The sequence below is a fragment of the Oncorhynchus nerka genome, linkage group LG4 (assembly GCF_034236695.1).
Source record: "Oncorhynchus nerka isolate Pitt River linkage group LG4, Oner_Uvic_2.0, whole genome shotgun sequence".
Lineage (NCBI taxonomy): Eukaryota > Metazoa > Chordata > Actinopteri > Salmoniformes > Salmonidae > Oncorhynchus > Oncorhynchus nerka.
In genome coordinates this window covers 64,723,225-64,745,007 of record NC_088399.1, presented here as the reverse complement: position 1 = coordinate 64,745,007, position 21,783 = coordinate 64,723,225, and positions in this window count along the sequence as shown.

The following is a 21,783-nucleotide window of genomic DNA, read 5'->3' as shown; positions in this document are numbered from 1 at the left end:
AAGGTCGACGACATCCGATCCTCGTTTGCTAAGTCAAACGACACCGCTGTTCTGCTCACACTGCCCTACCCTGTGCTCTGACCTCTTTCTCCCCTCTCTCTCCAGATGAAATCTGCGTCTTATGACGGCCGGCCGCCCAACAACCTGCCCGCTTGACCCTATCCCCTCCTCTCTTCTCCAGACCATTTCCGGAGACCTTCTCCCTTACCTCACCTCGCTCATCAACTCATCCCTGACCGCTGGCTACGTAAGAGAGCGAGAGTTGCACCCCTTCTGAAAAAACCTACAGACCAGTCCCTTTGAACGTGCTCTCCCGCTATCTCTCTCAGAATGACCTTTTGATCCAAATCAGTCAGGTTTCAAGACTAGTCATTCAACTGAGACTGCTCTTCTCTGTATCAACTGCTAAAGCTAACTCTCTCTCCTCTGCTCTCATCCTTCTAGACCTATGGCTGCCTTCGATACTGTGAACCATCAGATCCTCCTCTCCACCCTCTCCGAGTTGGGCATCTCCGGCGCGGCCCACGCTTGGATTGCGTCCTACCTGACAGGTCGCTCCTACCAGGTGGCGTGGCGAGAATCCGTCTTCACCACGTGCTCACCACTGGTGTCCCCCAGGGCTCTGTTCTAGGCCCTCTCCTATTCTCGCTATACACCAAGTCACTTGGCTCTGTCATAACCTCACATGGTCTCTCCTATCATTGCTATGCAGACGACACACAATTAATCTTCTCCTTTCCCCTTCTGATGACCAGGTGGCGAATGCATCTCTGCATGTCTGGCAGACATTCAGTGTGGATGACGGATCACCATGAACCTCGGCAAGACGGAGCTGCTCTTCCTCCCGGGAAGGACTGCCTGTTCCATGATCTCGCCATCACGGTTGACAACTCCACTGTGTCCTCCTCCCAGAGCGCTAAGAACCTTGGCGTGATCCTGGACAACACCCTGTCGTTCTCAACTAACATCAAGGCGGTGGCCCGTTCCTGTAGGTTCATGCTCTACAACATCCGCAGAGTACGACCCTGCCTCACACAGGAAGGCGCAGGTCCTGTTCCAGGCACTTGTCATCTCCGTCTGGATTACTGCAACTCACTGTTGGCTGGGCTCCCTGTCTGTGCCATTAAACCCTACAACTCATCCAGAACGCCGCAGCCCGTCTGGTGTTCAACCTTCCCAAATTCTCTCACGTCACCCCGCTCCTCCGCTCTCTCCACTGGCTTCCAGTTGAAGCTCGCATCCACTACAAGACCATGGTGCTTGCCTACGGAGCTGTGAAACGGCACCTGTAAGGCTCTGATCAGGCCCTACACCCAAACAAGGGCACTGCGTTCAACCTCTGGCCTGCTCGCCTCCCTACCACTGAGGAAGTACAGTTCCCGCTCAGCCCAGTCAAAACTGTTCCCTGCTCTGGCCCCCCAATGGTGGAACAAACTCCCTCACGACGCCAGGACAGCGGAGTGGAGACACCTGAAACCCCACCTCTTTAAGGAATACCTAGGATAGGATAAAGTAATCCTTCTCACCCCCCCTTAAAAGATTTAGATGCACTATTGTAAAGTGGCTGCTCCACTGGATGTCATAAGGTGAATGCACCAATTTGTAAGTCGCTCTGGATAAGAGCGTCTGCTAAATGACTTAAATGTAAATGTAATGTAAATGAATGGAAACACTTTGAAGTTTGTGGAAATGTTAAATTAATGTAGGAGAATATAACACATTAGATCTGGTAAAAGATAATGTATTTGTTTTGTACCATCATCTTTGAACTGCAAGAGAAAGGTCATAAAGTATTATTCCAGCACAGGCGCAATGTTAATGTTGTATGTGCAAAGTGTATGTGCAAAGTTTTAGACTTATCCAATGAACCATTGAATTTTTGTTCAAAATGTTGTATCAAGACTGCCCAAATGTGCCTAATTGGTCTAAAAATACATTTTCAAGTTCATAACTGCGCACTCTCCTCAAAGAATAGCATGGGATTCTTTCACTGTAATAGCTACTGTAAATTGGACAATGCAGTTAGATTAACACGAATTGAAGCTTTCTGCCAATATCAGATATGTCCTGGGAAATGTTCTTGTTACTTACAATCTCATGCCAATCACATTAACCTACGTTAGCTCCACCATCCTGCGGGGGACCCAACGATCCTGTAGAGGTTAAATTGTGAATGAGAGACTGATGAAGTGTGTGCAGTCTCGACAAGAAACAAAGCAGAGCTCATGCCTTTCATGCAACTTTTTCAAATAATCATTAGTCGCATCATGCAGCCTTAGAATGTATACAAATCTAAACATATACAGTAGCTATGTTCAATTGTATTCTTCATACTGTAAAATAATATAAAATATTAATGTTAATTAACATACAATAATTACCATAAGCCTGGCAGGTATTTGCTTGACAATCAGGCTGACAAAATGTCATGACTGTCACAGCTCTAGTTATAATCAACACAGTGCTTTCTATTTTCTCCTGCAAATGTGGCTCTAACTTTTGAACGGTTGGAGTTATAAGCTATTCTGACCACATTCCTGAAAAATAAAATGACCAGGAACACGAATCGAATGCCCACAAGCTGCGCAGGACTCGTTAGAACAGGGAGTGGATAGGACCAGGCGTAATCAGACTGGGGAGAAAAACACCACATCATCGAAAGCAATGTCAATTATGTTATTTTTTTACACAGAAGATCGTACACAATTATTGCCTGGTGATCTTCTGATCATGTCCCAATACCTTTTGGAATCATTTCAGTCACTTCAAACCATACTTCCTTGAGATTGACATACTGTCAAAGTACTGTCCGACTGATTTGTAATAGACTCAAAGCCACAAATACAAAAGTCAACTCTGATGTCCTAGCCGTGTCTGAATCCTGGCTTAGGAAGGCCACCAAAAATTCTGAAATTTCCATCCCCATCTGCATAATGTGTCTCGTTCACATTCGCTTGTAAAATTTAATTTAAAGTTGTTGACATGTCCAAACTCATCATAAATGACATTTGGCTCTTACTTATATATGTATAACTTTATGAGCTGGATTGCCTGTCTTTGCAATTGTTTTATTTTTATTTGCGCTCGTTAGCATATTTAGCTAGCAGCCTCTATTGAAATTTGCTATTATAAGTGCTAATTCTGGTATTAGACGCCCAATGGGCTTTTTTTGTGTGAGTTGTTTTGCGCCCCCCTTGTGTACTAAGCTGTTAATACCATAAATCCATTGGTGAGATGATATGAAAATCTGGATACCGCCCAACCCTAGTACCAATGTCTTCTATTGTTCATACAGCCTATCATAGATAGACGAGTAGCCCCTGTCCATGGAAACATCCTACTATGGAAGATGGCTCCGAACTGTATGGCTGCAGTCTTGCGACTTCCGTCACAACTTTGCTGTTATGTGATTCTTTTGGTGTTTATCTTTACTTATTTGCACAGAATGTATTCACCATCGTTTCTTATAATCGAGAATAACTTTTGAACATCAGATTGTCAGTTACTAACCTCAATTCCGGCTTCAACTTCGACTCATCTTCTCCGGGTTCCTTGTGTAATTCCGACTCAATTTCCGGACTATCCAAGAGGAACCACCAGCGGAAAATAGGCTGGAGAGGGGGAGCCCTGCCGAGATAAAGTTGAATTCTATTGGCCAATGTACTCAAATAGATGACCTCCGATTGCAGATTTGCTATCAATAGGACTCTCGTAACTGCAATATTCTCTGCTTTTCTGAAACATGGATATCCAACTAGATGGATTTTCCATCCATGAGCTGAGGACATTGGATTCAGGGAAATCGAGAGTGGGATGGGTTTGCCTCGTCATCAACCGCAAATGTTGTAATGTCTCTAGAGTGGTGAATGTCTTGACCCATTGTTCACCTGTCTTGGAATAACTGATTGTCAAATGCCGAACCTTCTACCGTTCCTTATTACCGGGGATTTGAATTCCGTGTCATTAAGACACTTAATGCCCAACTTCCATCAACACATCTCCTTCGCCAATAGGTGTGATAAAGTCCTAGACCCCTGTTACTCTACCCAAAAGCATGCATACAAGGCCCTTCCTCGTAGCCCCTTCGGCAAATCAGATCATGACTCTATACTCCTGCCATCTGTTTACAAGCAGAAGCTCAAACAGGAAGTACCACAGACGGGCTCTGTTGAGAAAAGGTCCTCTATTTCGGCGGCTATCCTACCAGGCTGCTAGCATCGACAAGCGAACCACCTCTGTCACTGGCTTCATTAGGAAATGCATCACCAACATTGTCCCCACAGTGAATGTTTGTGTTTTGCCAATCAAAAGCCCTGGACTAGCACCAAGGTTGGCTCTAAGCTAAAGGACAGGGCTACTACAAGTACAAGAAGTCCCCCTACGACCTCCGCAGAGCCATCAAACAAGTAAAAGGACCACATAGGAACAAGGTGGAATCCTATTACATAGGCTCTGATGCCCAACCCATGTGAAAGGGCTACAGTTTGTTACGGATTACAAAGGAAGCCCTAGCCGTGATCTGCCCAACAGTGCCTCTCTTCCAGATGAACTCGATGCATTTTATGCACCCTTCGACAAAAATAACACCATGCTGCGCACGAGCGTGTGACCCAGGGGACTGGGTGATCTCACTGTCTGAGTGAGTAAGGTTTTTAATCAGGTCAACACTCGCAAAGCCACAGGGCCGGGCAGTATTCAACAGCGCGTTCCTCGAGCACACGCAGAACCCCTGGCAGGTATTTGCATGGTCATTTTTAACCTCTGTTACAGTCTATAATCCCACATGTCTCAATCTGACCTCTATCATTCATGTTCCCAAGAGCTCTAAGGCTACCTCGCACAATGACTACCACCCTGTAGCACTCACATCTATAAAAGTGCTTTGAAAGGCTGGTAATGGCACACATCAACTAATCAACTCATTAACACATCCAATTTTGCTCTTCATTATAATGAGAGGGCTAATCTTAATACTATGCATGCCAGTCTATTTTAGCTAAGAGTTGAGGAAAGACTGACTGCATCACTTCTTGTTTTTATAAGCAACTAATTAATTATTAATTATTAACATTAATATGTTGGAAATTCTAAATTGTTTAAATAGTCAACTTGGACATAGCACTGATACGTACGCACACACACACACACACACACACACACACACACACACACACACACACACACACACACACACACACACACACACACACACACACACACACACACACACACACACACACACACACACACACACAGTTACCCCACCAGATATGCCCCCAGTCCCCAGGTCCAGAACAAATTCAACGAAACATATGGTATTAGACAGAGCCATGATTGCATGGAACTCCCTTCCATCTCATATAGTGCAAGTGAACAGCAAACCTGGTTTCAAAAACCAAATAAAGCAACACCTTACGGCACAACACCTCTCCCCAATGGATCCTACGTGTTGTGTATATGTACTGACATGTATGTGTAACTGATAGATGCACACACATACGCACACTACATGTTAATGTTTTCAAATGTACAGTATGTGTCTGATATCCACTGCTCATGTTTCTTTGCCCAAACAAGTCTCTTCTTATTATTGGTGTCCTTTTAGTAGTGGTTTCTTTGCAGCAATTCGAACAGTTGATGTTGAGACGTGTCTGTTACTTGAACTCCGTGAAGCGTTTATTTGGGCTGCAATTTCTGAGGCTGATATCTCTAATGAACTTATCCTCTGCAGCAGAGGTAACTCTGGGTCTTCCATTCCTGTGGCGGCCCTCATGAGAGCCAGTTTCACCATAGCACTAGATGGTTTTTGTGACTGTTCTTGAAATGTTCCAAATTGACTGACCTTCATGTCTTAAAGTATTGATCGTTTTCTTTTTCTTATTTGAGCTGTTCTTGCTATAACATTTACTTTTACCGAATAGCTATCTTCTGTATACCACCCCTACCTTGTCACATCACAACTGATTGGCTCAAACACATTAAGAAGGAAAGAAATTCCACAAATTAAGAAGGAACACCTGTTAATTGAAATGCATTCCAGGTGACTACCTCATGAAGCTGGTTAAGAGAATGCCAAGAGTGTTCAAATCTGACATCAAGGCAAACGGTGGCTACTTTGAAGAAAATCAAATATACAATGGGTCGGCAGCGTAGCCTAGTGGTTAGAGCGTTGGACTAGTAACCGGAAGGTTGCGAGTTCAAACCCCCGAGCTGACAAGGTACAAATCTGTCGTTCTGCCCCTGAACAGGCAGTTAACCCACTGTTCCCAGGCCGTCATTGAAAATAAGAATGTGTTCTTAACTGACTTGCCTGGTTAAATAAAGGTTAAAAAAATATATATATTTTAGATTTGTTTAACACTTTTTTGGTTACTACACGATTCCATATATGTTATTTCATAGTTTTGATATCTTCACCATTATTCTACAATGTAGAAAATAGTAAAAATAAAGAATAACCCTGCAATGAGTAGGTGTGTCCGAACTCTTGATTGGTACTGTATGTCAATTGTAAAGTCTTTTGTCTGTAATGTCTTTTTCGTTATGTGTTGGACCCCGGGAAAGACTAGTTGTTGCCATTGGTGTCAGCTAATGGGGATCGTAATAAATCAGATCATCCCAGACACTCTAGACCCACTCCAATTTCCATACCGCCCCAACAGATCCATAGACGTTGCAATCTTAATTGCCCTCCACTCTGCCCTCACCCACCTAGAGAAGAGGAATACCTATGTGAGAATGCTGTTAATTTATTAGGGCTCAGTTTCAACACCATAGTCCCCTGCAAGCTCGCCACCAAGCTTGGAACCCAGGGACTGAACACCTCCCTATACATCTGGATCCTGGACTTCCTGACGGGCCGATCCCTGGTGATGAGGGTAGGCAGTGTTACCTCCACCACTCTCTAACTCTAACTCTCAACCTAGGGGCCCCACAGGGGTATGTGCTTAGTCCCCTCCTGAACTCTCTGTTCAGTCACGCACAACTCCAGCACCATCATCAAATTTGCTGACAACATGACAGTGGTATGCTTGATCACCGGTGATGATGAGACAGGTCAGTGACCTGGTATTGTGGTGCCAGGACAACAACCTCACCCTCAACTTCAGTAAGAACAAGGAGCTGATTGTGGACAACAGGAAATGGGGATGGTCAGCACACCCACATCCCCATCAACCGGGCTACAGTGGAACGGATCGAGAGCCTCAAGTTCATCAGTGTCCAAATCACTATGGACTTAAAATGGTCCACGCATACTCAAACAGTCGTGAAGAAGGCGCAACAGTTCCTCTTCGCTATCAGGTTGAAAAGGTTCGGAATGGGCTCTCAAATCCTTTAAACGTTCTACAGCTGCACCATTGAGAGCATCTTGACTGGCTGCATCACTGCTTGGTATGGCAACTGCACTGCCCTCGATCACATGGCGGTACAGAGGGTGGTGCGTACAGGCCAGTGCATCACTGGGGCCAAGCTCCCTGCCATCCAGGTCCTCTATGTCAGGTGGTGTGAAAGGACGGCCCGGGAAAATTGTTAAAGACTCCAGCCACCCAATTCATAGACTGTTGTTTCTGCTTCCGCATGGTTAACACAGTCAAGCCTGACACCAACAGTTTACTGAACAGCTTCAATCCACAAGTCATAAGACGGCTAAACACATAATAAATTGGCTACACAGACTATCTGCATTGACCTTTCTATTTTTATTTGCACACTCACACACTCACTTTATGCACATTATACACACACACACACACACACACACACACACACACACACACACACACACACACACACACACACACACACACACACACACACACACACACACACACACACACACACACATATAACACACACACACACACACACACACATATAACACACACACACATTCATACTGACTACACGCACGCACACACACTCACATAAAATAATTATATACGCTGCTGCTACTCTGTTAATCATACAGTATATCCTGATGCCTACTCACCTTACCCCTGAACATGTCTACCTCCATCACTCCAGTATCCCTGCACATCTTAAATGTGGTATTGGCACTGACGCTGGAACTGACCCTGTATATAGATAGCTTACTTACTTTCTCGTGTTCTTCTATTTCTCGTGTGTTTTTGTTGTACTTGACTTGTTTAATTTATTTTTTACAGTACTAATGCGTTGTTGGGAAAGAGCAAGCAAGAAAGTCATTTCACTGTACTAGTTCAACTGGCAATAAAAACTTGGAACTTGAAACTGTCAAAGGGCATAGTTTAGCCACTACAAACTAAAAAGAGTGAACTATAGACCCAAGATTGTTCTACTATGGGGACACAAGTTATATAGTACTTGTTTCAGAGAGTGTCGTGGTTGAAAAATGCCCTATAATCGATTAGTAGGAATTGTCAATGGGAAGGGGTTATGGGTCTATCTGTGGTTGACTGTATGGATTTTAAAACACATTTGTAGTGTGTGTAGAGCCAGTGGTCACCAACCATCCTCCTGGAGATCTATTCTCTGGTAGATTCTCACCTCAACCATCACATAACGCAACAGATTCTTGTTGAGAAGACAGAAAGTTCTTGTTGAAAAGCTAAGGTGTAATTGTGTGGGTGTGCAGTACAGTAAATGTGAAATACTAACTCTTCCACCTTTTCCTGTCACAGGATGAGATTATGGTTGTGTATAGTAATGTCAGTGTTGTAGAAAGCTGGTGACGACAATGTAAATAAAACCACAACTTTTTGGGGACTTGTGGAGGTCATGACATTTTTTTTAGTCGGTGATTGTCAAGCAAATAACTGCCGGTCTCAAGGTAATTGACCGTAAATTAACATAAACACATTTAGCATCTCCTGGCTTCCACGCATAGCCTACAAGCCACTGATGCAGATCTGCATTTTAAAAAGTCTAATATATCCATGTAATATAGCCTACACATTCACAATAAATCCGTAATTTATTTTAGACAGGTCTAAAGAAACATGATATGAAGAAAAAGTAGTCTATTTCAGAAGAACAGAATAGCAAACTCTGAGTTGTCCTTGTGTTAGGTCCTGATCTGGCTATGCCAAATGGCTGTGGGCTACACTAGTTCATTTAGCAGACAAGATTTGCTTAGAATTCCATGGCATTATTTTATAGTAGGAAGAATACAACTGAACATACAGTAGCTAAGTAAAATTGAAAATATATTCTCACCAAAGGATTTGAGGGAGTGAGCACATGCAGCTATTCTGTGTTGAGTGGTTGACAAAGAAACAGGTCCTCCTATATGCTTCATTTAGTGTTATTTATGTAACTTTAGTTGTGATACAAATGTTGGGCTAGATGTTTTGAAAAAAGTTGCATGAAAGACATGAGCTCTGCTTTGTTTTTTTGTGTGTGTGTAGGCTGCACACACTTAGTCAGTCTCTCACTCACATTTTGACAGGCACTTGATAATGCCACGAATTTCCAGGCTGCATCCCTTTTGTGTGGCCCAGATATTGAAAAACTGTCTACATTTGCTTTTTGTCAGTCAACAAGATGAGTAGGCCTAACGAACAGCAAAAGAACTAGCCTATGTCAATCTACTGTCCCCCATAAGTACAAAAGTTGACCTATTCTGTGCTAGAAATAAATGTTACAAACAAAGTCTGGGACAGTTTTGGGATGCAATAGATCTTAAATTAATACAACCACTAGCATAAAAAAAATCTGTTTTAAGCAATGAGCCTGACAAAAATAGATGAGAACGTTTAGCTTAAAATGATAAAGTATTAGGGTATTTATTCACAGTATAAGCGCAGCAATGCGCACATGGCAGTAGGCTATAAGCACAAATGTTCCATTAGCAGGAAAACGCCATTATCAAAAGTGACCACAAATGTGCTTATGCATGTTATGCTTTTATTATAAATGTGCATTTTTATGGTGAAAATGATCTTCCCCAAACTGGAAACTCACTCACTGCGTATGTATGCCAGTTAGGCTTCACACAGATTAATGTGCTTAATTTTAAGAAGTTATTTGGCCACTTTAGTTGTTATGCAAAACTTTTCAGAACATATAGGCTTATGGGCTAGGCTACATGAGGTGTGCGACTATGATTCGAAAAAGTCACACAAAAAAAAGGCATTGTTTCTTATGCTGGGTGTCATTCACAAGTGCTAATATATCATTCACAAGTGACATTGTAACCCATCAGACTATTCTTGATTTAATCTGGTCTTTACATGTACTAAATAATGTGTGTGAAATTTGTTTTGATTTAGAATGGACCATTATCATGCACCTGTCTCGAAAAAGGGGCAGCAGAAAAAAATACATGTTATCTATGCACTTAAATAGCAAATGGAGGTAATGTGTCTGTGTGTAGCTGGTGAGATGAGTCAGGCTCAGGACAGCAGATATGAGTAATGAAAGCAATGTTACTCAATAATATAACAATACACGTCATAAAAATATAAGGCCACAAATACGGTCCACAATACAATAAACAATTACTCACAAACAAACATGGGGGAACAGAGGGTTAAATAATGAACAAGTAATTGGGGAATTGAAACCAGGTGTGTAAGACAAAGACAAAACAAATGGAAAATGAAAAGTGGATCGGCGATGGCTAGAAGGCAGGTGACATCGACCGCCGAACAAGGAGAGGGACCGACTTTGGCAGAAGTCGTGACAATGGAGGACGCTTTTCCCGTGGTTCATTCTCATGCCAGCCAGGTAGGCTATACTCCTGTTGTAAAGCTGATGGGATCCTCTACTTTTTAATAGAGGCCATCACTCTGTTTTCTCGCGCAATTCCATAGCCTATAGAAATGTTGCGCAACATGAGCTCATGTTAGATTCGATTTCCGATTACATTTGCATTGATGTTACAGTGAGGGACAATAGAGTGCTGAGTACCAGGCAGTTAGCAAGTTTGTTAGGCTACTAATGACCATCAGCATCATCAGAGCATTGAGAAGCCTAATTACGGTGACTAAACGGTCATGTCGATTTTGTCTGCAGTCATGACTCGTGACCGCCAATGTGGCGGTAATACGGTCACCGTGACTGCCCTAGTACTTTATACAATCTATACCTCCTATCTGATGCTGTTTAGCGAACACCCTCTTACTTTCACCATGATCTGTTTCCCTCTCACAGGAACACCTTACAGAGATGTAAAATAACACATGTAAAATAACTTTAAAATATACTTTTATAGGCCTATGGGCTAGGCTACATGAGGTGTGCGACTACATGAGAGAGAGAGATTTAGACTTTCATTATAATCTTGTTTACAATCCGTTTATTCTGTTACGTAAATAACTGGCAAGAGAATGTATGAAGAATGACAACAACCTTGCATTGCAGTCTAGTTTCTATATTCACTTCCAACAGCAGAAAACATTCCAAAATGCGTAATATTTACTCATTAGAAAATGTTTAATAAATTATAATCTCCCGTATCATCACAGAGTCTATTTCGTAAAATGAAGATCATACCATATAGTCTGCCCTGTAGATAATCATGTCGTTCTGCAGACAGGGTATAGGCCAGGATGGTCCACCATGCAAACAGGCTGTTCTGGTCCTGGGTCTTCTGGTGACCTATTGAAAACAATTCTACAGCCAATTGAGATGCATTATGTGCGTCTTCTGTTTTGACAACAAGACACAGTAGCCTACACACCTGTGGAAGTTTGTCATTTTCAGGGTCAAACTCCAGCTCCAACTGACAGGTTAATTAAAAAGACTGCAATTGGAACATTAAGGGTGGCCTTCTGACAGTAACTGCAGCTATGCTGTTTACATCTCCAGATAAAAAGTGAACACATCCAACCTCTCTCATGTGAATAACAACGACGCTACACGAGGGGTGCTTCCATATGATGGATAGTTAGACGAAAGCCTCTCGCCTCTCCTCCGTATAGCAATGTTATTAAGATCAGTCAGGCAGGTCCAATTTAACATATTTATACCTTTGGGGTAAAACTCAGGGGGAACGGTATACGAGCGGCCACCCCTTGTTAAATAAATGTATTTCATAGATTTTTGTCTTTTGCTTTTCTCGCTGTTGAGAGAGAGAATGTGTTGAAATTGCTATGCTGGCTATAGGGATATTCTCTCATGATCACTGTACTATGGAATTCGATCAACTGAATGGGGACGATATAATGTGTTGACGATGAGGATATCTGAAGGTGTCAATATCATCTTGCGTGTGCGTGTTTGTGTGCTGGTGGTCAGATGCATTCCATCAAATGTCCTTCAATTTCCAGGAGTGCTGATCTCTCCCTTGGCCACCCTTCCACCTCCCCCCCCCCCTATTCCCTCCTGCCCCATGCTAAATATTTATGTTGTTTAGACAGAGTGCGTTATCGTGGAGCGGAGAGACAATGCATAGGTCACCCCGTGTTTATTAAACCTGGCTTTGAAACACCCAGAGAGAGTACGATCGAGAGGCAATGGCAGAAAATACACACACACACATTTACTCCCTCTATCTCTATCTTTTTCAATAACATTATAAATTATTTATGTAGTATTTAGTATTTACCCAGAGCACTCCCTCTAACCCTGAAAGGAAAACTCAACTTTTGGTATTTGTTTTATTTGTCCAATGTTGATATAGTCCCAAAATACAGAAATACAGCTGGTATAATGCATTTTGCATCATATTATGCAAAATGTGTCATACCGGCTGTATTTCTGTATTTGGAAAGTTATATATCTATATCTTGAAAACTTGATTGAAGACTTGGAAATTCATATTAATCATTTGTTTTATGATTTTAAATTAGACAAAGCTAGTTTTCGCAGAGCTATATGATATAATCGCGCAGTTTTACTTATCCATTTCACATACATCCACGGGCTTTTACAGAGGAAAGATAAAACAGGTCTATACAACATTAAACTGTATCGTACATTGTGAAAAAAAAATAAGTGGGAGAGCCTAATGGTGTAACGGTATTCGTAGTCGGAATAAGAGGAATCATCGGACCAAAGCACAGCGTGGTAAGTGATCATGCTTGTTTTTATTAAAACTGAACACTATAACAAAAATAAACAAGAGAATAGCCAAAACAGTCCTGTAAGCTGAAAACACTAAAGAGAAATGAACTAACCACAAAAACCCTGTGGGAAAAAGCTACCTAAGTATGGTTCCCAATCAGAGACAACGATAGACAGCTGTCCCTGATTGAGAACCATACCCGGTCAAAACAAAGAATTACAAAAACATAGAAAAAGGAATATAGAATGCCCACCCAAATCACACCCTGACCAAACAAAATAGAGACATAAAAAGCTCTAAGGTCAGGGCATGACAAATGGACTTGTCTAATAGCTGTCATGTACTGTATCATAACCATCATAGATTTCCTGGTGGCACACACTGCTAATGTGTTTGACTTGGAAAATGACACGCCCACCTTGTGTCAAGCCTTTTTGCTAAAGGTCCAATGCAGCCGATTTGATCTGAATATCAAATAATTTCTAGTTAAAAATGAAGTACTTTAATGTGATTGTTTTCAATTAAAATGGTCAAAAATGAACAATAATAGCTTCTTAACAAAGAGCAATTGCTCAAGCAAACGTATTTCTAGGACTGTCTGGGAGTGTCTAAGTGGGGAGGGGAAAACTGATGGGCAGAGAGGTTTGGAACTTTTTTTCTTATTGGACTATTAAAAAAATCGATGTCACCAGGCAGGCCAAAACTCCAGAACAGGCAGACATTTCAAGCGGTCTTTTCAAACATCTCTTATGCTAAAAGGGCATTCGGTATGTTAGGCCTGGGTAAAATACTAATGAATCATTAAGTCATCTTGCGAGACATTGATTCAGCTTTGATCCAAACAAACTATTAAACAAGCACCATTCTGAGAAGTGGCGGGGCGTCGCAACAGCACCAGCAGCACTCCACTCATGTGCAGCAGTAGCTTATGTGTCGGTCTGCGAGAGGGACTCCAAGAAGCTTACGTGCAGAGCCAGCTCCCCTCCAGTGTCCCGCTGGGCGTCTGTACGTTCCGTCTGCTGTCCGTGACTGGCTGATCTATTGGGCCCACATGTCACCTTTCTCTGGTCATCCAGGCATCGGTCGGACGGTGCGCTGTCTGAGTGGGATGTACTGGTGTCCCACTTTGGCTAAGGACGTGAGGGTTAATGTTTCCTCTTTCTCGGTGTGCGCGCATTGTAAGGCTCCTAGACACCTCCCCAGAAGGACGTTACACCCCTTACCCGTTCCACAACGGCCATGGTCGCACCTGTCGATCGGTCAGGAAATCGCACCTGTCGATTTCCTGACCGATCTCCCCCATCACAGGGAAACATCACGATCGTGGTTGTTGTGGATCGTTTCTCTAAGTCCTGTCGTCTCCTTCCTCTGCCCGGTCTCCCTACGTCCCTACAGACTGCGGAGGCCTTGTTTACACACGACTTCCGGCACTACGGGGTGCCTGAGGATATAGTGTCTGATCGGGGTCCACAGTTCACTTCGAGGGTCTGGAGGGCGTTCATGGAACGTCTGGTGGTCTCGATCAGCCTTACCTCGGGTTTTCACCCTGAGAGTAACGGGCAGGTGGAAAGAGTTAACCAGGATGTGGGTAGGTTTCTGCAGTCTTATTGCCAGGACCGGCCAGGGGAGTGGGCGGTGTTCGTGGGCAGAGATGGCCCAGAACTCGCTTCGCAACTCCTCCACTAACCTCTGCAGTGCGTACTGGGGTGCCAGCCGGTTCTGGCTCCTTGGCATCAGAGTCAGACCGAAGCTCCTGCGGTGGACAACTGGTTCCGGCGCGCGGAGGAGACATGGGATGCCGCCCATGTTCACCTTCAGCGCACCGTGTTGCACCAGAAAGCCAGCACAGACCGTCACCACAGTGAGGTGGGTCTGGCTCTCGACCGGGTCTGGCTCTCGACCAGAAACCTGCCCCCCCGCCTGCCCTGCCGGAAGCTGGGTCCGTGGTTTGTGGGGCCTGAACGAGGTGTGTTACAGGTTACAGCTCCCCTGATTACCGTATTAGCCCCTCATCCATGTGTCTCTCTTCAGGCCGGTGGTGGCTGGTCCGCTCCAGGAGTCTGAGGTGCGGGAGGTTCCTCCGCCCCCTCTGGCCATCGAGGGGGCCCCGGCGTACGTCGTTTGCTTCATACTGGATTCGAGGCGTTGGGCGAGGGGCCTTCAGTACCTCGTGGAGTGGGAGGGTACGGTCTGGAGGAGAGACGCTGGGTTCCAGTGGAGGACGTGTTGGACCCTTCAATGCAGCTGGAGTTCCATCCGGACCGCCCTGCACCTTGCCCTCCGGGTTGTCCTCGAGGCTGGTGCCGGCGCGATGCTGGAGAAGTGCGTCAAGGGGGGATACTGTCACGACTTCCTCCGAAGTCGGTTCCTCTCCTTGTTCGGGCGGCATTCGGTGGTCGACGTCACCGGCTTTCTAGCCATCGCCGATCCACCTTTCATTTTTCCATTTGTCTTGTCTTGTTTTCCTACACACCTGGTTTCAATTCCCTCAGTATTCGGCATGTATATAAACCTCTGTTCCTCCCCATGTCTGTGTGTGGAATTGTTTGTTGTTTCGTGTATGTGCACACTAGACATGATTGCGCTGGGTTATGTCAACCCATATTGTGTTTAGTGACGTGTGTTTTGTTCGCCGAAATAAAAGGCTCCTTTGGCTACCCAACTTCTGCTCTCCTGTGCCTGACTCCGTTACAGGCAGATACGCATACCTAACAAAGCTCCTCATTAGATATATTTGTAATCTTAATTTGTAAGGTTTTGGTTGTAATTGACTTCCCAATGCACTATCACAATAAATGTAATTCTACATTTAAAAGGAAAAAAATATATCTCACCTGGGATTCGAACTTGAGCAACCAGTAAAAAGTACCAGAAGCTGATGGTGGAAAATAAGTATTTGGTCACCTACAAACAAGCAAGATTTCTGGCTCTCACAGACCTGTAACCTCTTCTTTAAGAGGCTCCTCTGTCCTCCACTTGTTACCTGTATTAATGTCACCTGTTTGAACTTGTTATTAGTATAAAAGACACCTGTCCACAACCTCAAACAGTCACACTCAAAACTCCACTATGGCCAAGACCAAAGAGCTGTCAAAGGACACCAGAAACAAAATTGTAGACCTGCACCAGCCTGGGAAGACTGAATCTGCAATAGGTAAGCAGCTTGGTTTGAAGAAATCAACTGTGGGAGCAATTATTAGGAAATGGAAGACATACAAGACCACTGATAATCTCCCTCGATCTGGGGCTCCACGCATGATCTCACCCCGTGGGGTCAAAATGATCACAAGAACGGTGAGCAAAAATCCCAGAACCACACGGGGGGACTTAGTGAATGACCTGCAGAGAGCTGGGACCAAAGTAACAAAGCCTACCATCAGTAACACACTACGCTGCCAGGGACTCAAATCCTGCAGTGCCAGACGTGTCCCCCTGCTTAAGCCAGTACATGTCCAGGCCCGTCTGAAGTTTGCTAGAGAGCATTTGGATGATCCAGAAGAATATTGGGAGAATGTCATATGGTCAGATGAAACCAAAATATAACTTTTTGGTCAAAACTCAACTCGTCGTGTTTGGAGGACAACGAATGCTGAGTTGCATCCAAAGAACACCATACCTACTGTGAAGCATGGGGGTTGAAACATCATGCTTTGGGGCTGTTTTTCTGCAAAGGGACCAGGACGACTGATCCGTGTAAAGGAAAGAATGAATGGGGCCATATATCGTGAGATTTTGAGTGAAAACCTCCTTCCATCAGCAAGGGCATTGAAGATGAAACGTGGCTGGGTCTTTCAGCATGACAATGATCCCACACACACTGCCCGGGCAACGAAGGAGTGGCTTCGTAAGAAGCATTTCAAGGTCCTGGAGTGGCCTAACCAGTCTCCAGATCTCAACCCCAAAGACAATCTTTGGAGGGAGTTGAAAGTCCGTGTTGCCCAGCAACAGCCCCAAAACATCACTGCTCTAGAGGAGATCTGCATGGAGGAATGGGCCAAAATACCAGCAACAGTGTGTGAAAACCTTGTGAAGACTTACAGAAAACGTTTGACCTCTGTCATTGCCAATAAAGGGTATATAACAAAGTATTGAGATAAACTTTTGTTATTGACCAAATACTTATTTTCCACCATAATTTGCAAATAAATTCATTAAAAATCCTACAATGTGATTTTCTGGATTTTTTTTCTCATTTTGTCTGTCATAGTTGAAGTGTACCTATGATGAAAATTACAGGCCTCTCTCATCTTTTTAAGTGGGATAACTTGCACAATTGGTGGCTGACTAAATACTTTTTTGTCCCACTGTATGTCATTGATTGAACACAAGCACTCAAAATTGATTTAACCTGTTTCAAATGATGTGACACAACCAAGATAAGCCAGTTCAGAGAGCAAACAGGTTGTTGAAGGTGGGAAGGAGAAAGTCTGAGAATGGATCCTGTAGTACAGTGCATTGTAGGCTGTATACTGTACAATGTACAAATTGTATGGCCCTGAACATTGTGCTTTCCATTTATTAACAGTACTGACTGCTCAATAGATTTTGACTGGTTGCAGGTTCATATAAAAAAAGAACAAGAATTAGAGTATCACAGACAAAGGGGTACAAGGAGGAGGAAGAACAAAAAACAAAATTGCAAAGAGCAAAGCAGAGTAGTAATTTCTGATCAATTTTGAGCGACTATCATAGAACATGTTTTCGTTCATCAAAAGACAATGACGGAAAAATATGAATATTTTTTTAGATAAAAAATCCCTATGCATATCCTTGCTTCAGGTCCTGTGCTACAGGCAGTTAGATATGGGTATGTCATTTTAGGCAAAAATTTAGAAAAAGTGTTGGATTCTTAATTAACAACGTGGACGATTTTAATTGGCATATATGGAATTTGAACCAGATATAATCACAGCTACCTGGTGAGGTTAGCATAGGGCTAAATGTGTCAGGTTATGTAATGAAATTAGCTAATGATCACATAAACACAAGTATGGCCCCAAGGTTTTTTCGCAAGCTGTACTCCAGGCACTGAGCCTGTTGATTGCTTTAGTTAGGGAATTGAAAACAAAAATGTGCAGTATATAATGTTTGCTGCGACTAAAGTAGTGTACTGTATACATTGTTTGTTGGATTAGTACTGTACAGTACTGTGATGACTATTATATCATACTTGATCTTTGTTTGTATATGAGTGTGTGCTCATTTGGGGATGCAGTGTGTGTTAATTAGTGTTTGTCATTAGTGTGAATATCTGTCTGTCTGGTGCATGTATGATTTCCTTTGCATGCATATGTATAGTGTTCAAGAGTCTGAGAATCTGTTAGTCCGTTAGTTCTATTCCTGGTTCATCCCTCCTCTGCTCCACCCTGTTTTTCCCCATGGCTGCCTGGGACCCAGGCACGTCAGACCTCCCATGAGGCCGTTCTTCTCTGTGCTCTGTCTCGGAGTACCACATGCATATTTATACCCTGATTATAAATCCTGATCTACCACCCTGTGACAGGAGAGAATGATGGGCCATTAACAGACACGCAGGCTGTGACTGTCAGGCTGTGAGTCACAGTCATAGATGTCCGGGGGTTAATGGTCCCTCTGGCCTTATTTGGGGCCACGAGTCAAAACAATAGTGGAGTCAAAATTCACCTCTGGGGAACACCCTAAAACAGCTCAATGTGATATGTCTATTCTCTATCCACTGATTAGAAATTATGTTAATTAAAAAGTGATTTCCCTTGATAAGGCAGCCTGTATGCCAAGCCTCTTACTCCAATAATCAGAATTCTGCAATACTTCATGTGACAAACGGTATCTAAGTGAGCCATGAAAGAAAGACAACATAAAAATCCCCCATTCACTCTAATGCTGCCAACGAGAACATTTGAAACTAATGTGGGTGGCGTAACGAGCCTCTGGTAATCGATGAGCCCAAATTCGCAAGAACGGTCAATGTTGTCCTGCTCTCTCGTGTGTTCTCACGCCTCTGCAAAACCCTTCTCCTTGAATTTCTCAGCACTATTATCTGAGATCTTAGTCTACTGAACCTCTATTTGTCTCCATATAATCTACAATATACACGTTTCAGCCAGTATAAGCTGTCTTTGTTTTCTATGCCTCATCATGTACAAACAATAGCAGACAGTTCTCAACTGTGGACTCAAAAGGTCAATGATGTTTACTGTGTGAACATGAACTGATCTGAAGGTTGGCGTGGGGCCTCATGAATGAACCCAGTCTTCCTCTAGGGTGGCATCTCAGCATTTATTCTACATTATGCCCATAGGCTGACCCCCACATCCTCCCAAACGTCAACAAAACTAAGGAGATGATTGTGGACTTCAGGAAACAGCAGAGGGAACACCCCCCTATCCACATCGATGGAACAGTAGTGGAGAGGGTAGCAAGTTTTAAGTTCCTCGGCATACACATCACAGACAAACTGAATTGGTCCACTCACACTGACAGCGTCGTGAAGAAGGCGCAGCAGCGCCTCTTCAACCTCAGGAGGCTGAAGAAATTCGGCTTGTCACCAAAAGCACTCACAAACTTCTACAGATGCACAATCGAGAGCATCCTGGCGGGCTGTATCACCGCCTGGTACGGCAACTGCTCCGCCCTCAACCGTAAGGCTCTCCAGAGGGTAGTGAGGTCTGCACAACGCATCACCGGGGGCAAACTACCTGCCCTCCAGGACACCTACACCACCCGATGTTACAGGAAGGCCATAAAGATCATCAAGGACATCAACCACCCGAACCACTGCCTGTTCACCCCGCTATCATCCAGAAGGCGAGGTCAGTACAGGTGCATCAAAGCTGGGACCGAGAGACTGAAAAACAGCTTCTATCTCAAGGCCATCAGACTGTTAAACAGCCACCACTAACATTGAGTGGCTGTTGCCAACACACTGTCATTGACACTGACCCAACTCCAGCCACTTTAATAATGGGAATTGATGGGAAATGATGTGAATATATCACTAGCCACTTTAAACAATGCTACCTTATATAATGTTACTTACCCTACATTATTCATCTCATATGCATACGTATATACTGTACTCTACATCATCGACTGCATCCTTATGTAATACATGTATCACTAGCCACTTTAACTATGCCACTTTGTTTACTTTGTCTACATACTCATCTCATATGTATATACTGTACTCGATACCATCTACTGTATGCTGCTCTGTACCATCACTCATTCATATATCCTTATGTACATATTCTTTATCCCCTTACACTGTGTATAAGAGAGTAGTTTTGGAATTGTTAGTTAGATTACTTGTTGGTTATCACGGCATTGTCGGAACTAGAAGCACAAGCATTTCGCTACACTCGCATTAACATCTGCTAACCATGTGTATGTGACAAATACAATTTGATTTGATTTGATTTGATTTGAGCTCCTCCCAGTCTCACGCCAGGGAGGGAATTTCACTCGGGAGCATGAGGGAAAATGAATGGAGATGCTGTGGATGGAAGAATGCATGGGGAGATACAGCATGCGACATGCCTCTGCTGGAATGTCTTTCAGAGATTGAGATGCTCCCACTCCCGTCATTCTTCACATTCCCTCATCAACACTGCTTCTAATGAGAATGGGGCTCTGATGGAATCTGCTGACAAAGCACTTAAGTATTGATCTCAACAAGCATTCAGCAGTCTTCAGAAATCTTATCTCATGGTCTATTGTCTTTCTACTGTAATGTGGCTGACTGAAAGAGACCCTGTAAGTCACTGGAAGCCCTATCAGCCACAGTCATTGGATTGTGTTCATGTCCAAGTACAGAAATGGGTCTCATCATCGACTTTTGAAATCTTTATTCATATTTTGAAAAGCTGATGTAGTCAAATTGTACTTTTGATTGCTTCTAGTATATTCTTGACTATGTTTCATTTATATTAAAGTTGCAATATACAGAAATGCAAAAATTCTAATAGTTTGCCTAATTTCAGTTAATGTGACAAAACAAGCTAGTATTGTGTAGAAAATCATTGTATCATCTAAACCGCTGTGAAATGTATTTTCCATAACCCCAAATATCGTTGTTTCAGCAAGACACAAAAACAAAACTTACGAACGGGAACCATAGAAATAGCGCACATAGAAGATGCAGTGCTTCTTAGACTTGTTTTCAATGCGGCTGACAGATCTATAAGGTCACCCAAAAAGTTACATTTTGCAGCTTTAAGTATTTATTTCATTCAATTTGTATGACTTTACACTGTGACCGTTCATGTATGACCGTTGAATAAGCTTGAATACATTTTTAAATTCAAATGCATTTAGCATGCATAGCATACATAGAGAGCCATTAGAATTGTATTATCAGTACCTGATAAAATGTGATTGACTGGCTGGCTGAGCGGTGTGGTGTGGAATTCCTTATGCAGTTGCAGACTGCAACTCTGTGAACTTTGGAAGTGGTTCATAAGAAGTACAGGGAACTTTAAATTGGAAATTGTTCTGTCTGTGCAAAGACAAAGGAATCATTGATGCGTCCTCCAGTCTAAGTGTGTGAGTTTTTTTGTTTGTTTGTTTCAACTCTCACTTTTGTAACATCCCGTTTTTTGTTGTTGCATTCATTGACAGTTGAAAACAGCTTAGAGGCTTTCACTTCTACGCCTCACCAAAACACAGACCGCTATTAAGCCATAATCACTTCCTCAGGCCATTACTCACTCCCTGTCCCGGATCGTTCCACCTGATACCAAACCAAAGCTGTTTTACATCTCCATATGTCGTCTTATGGTCTCCAGGGGAGACGGCAGTTGTAAGGGGTGGTATTT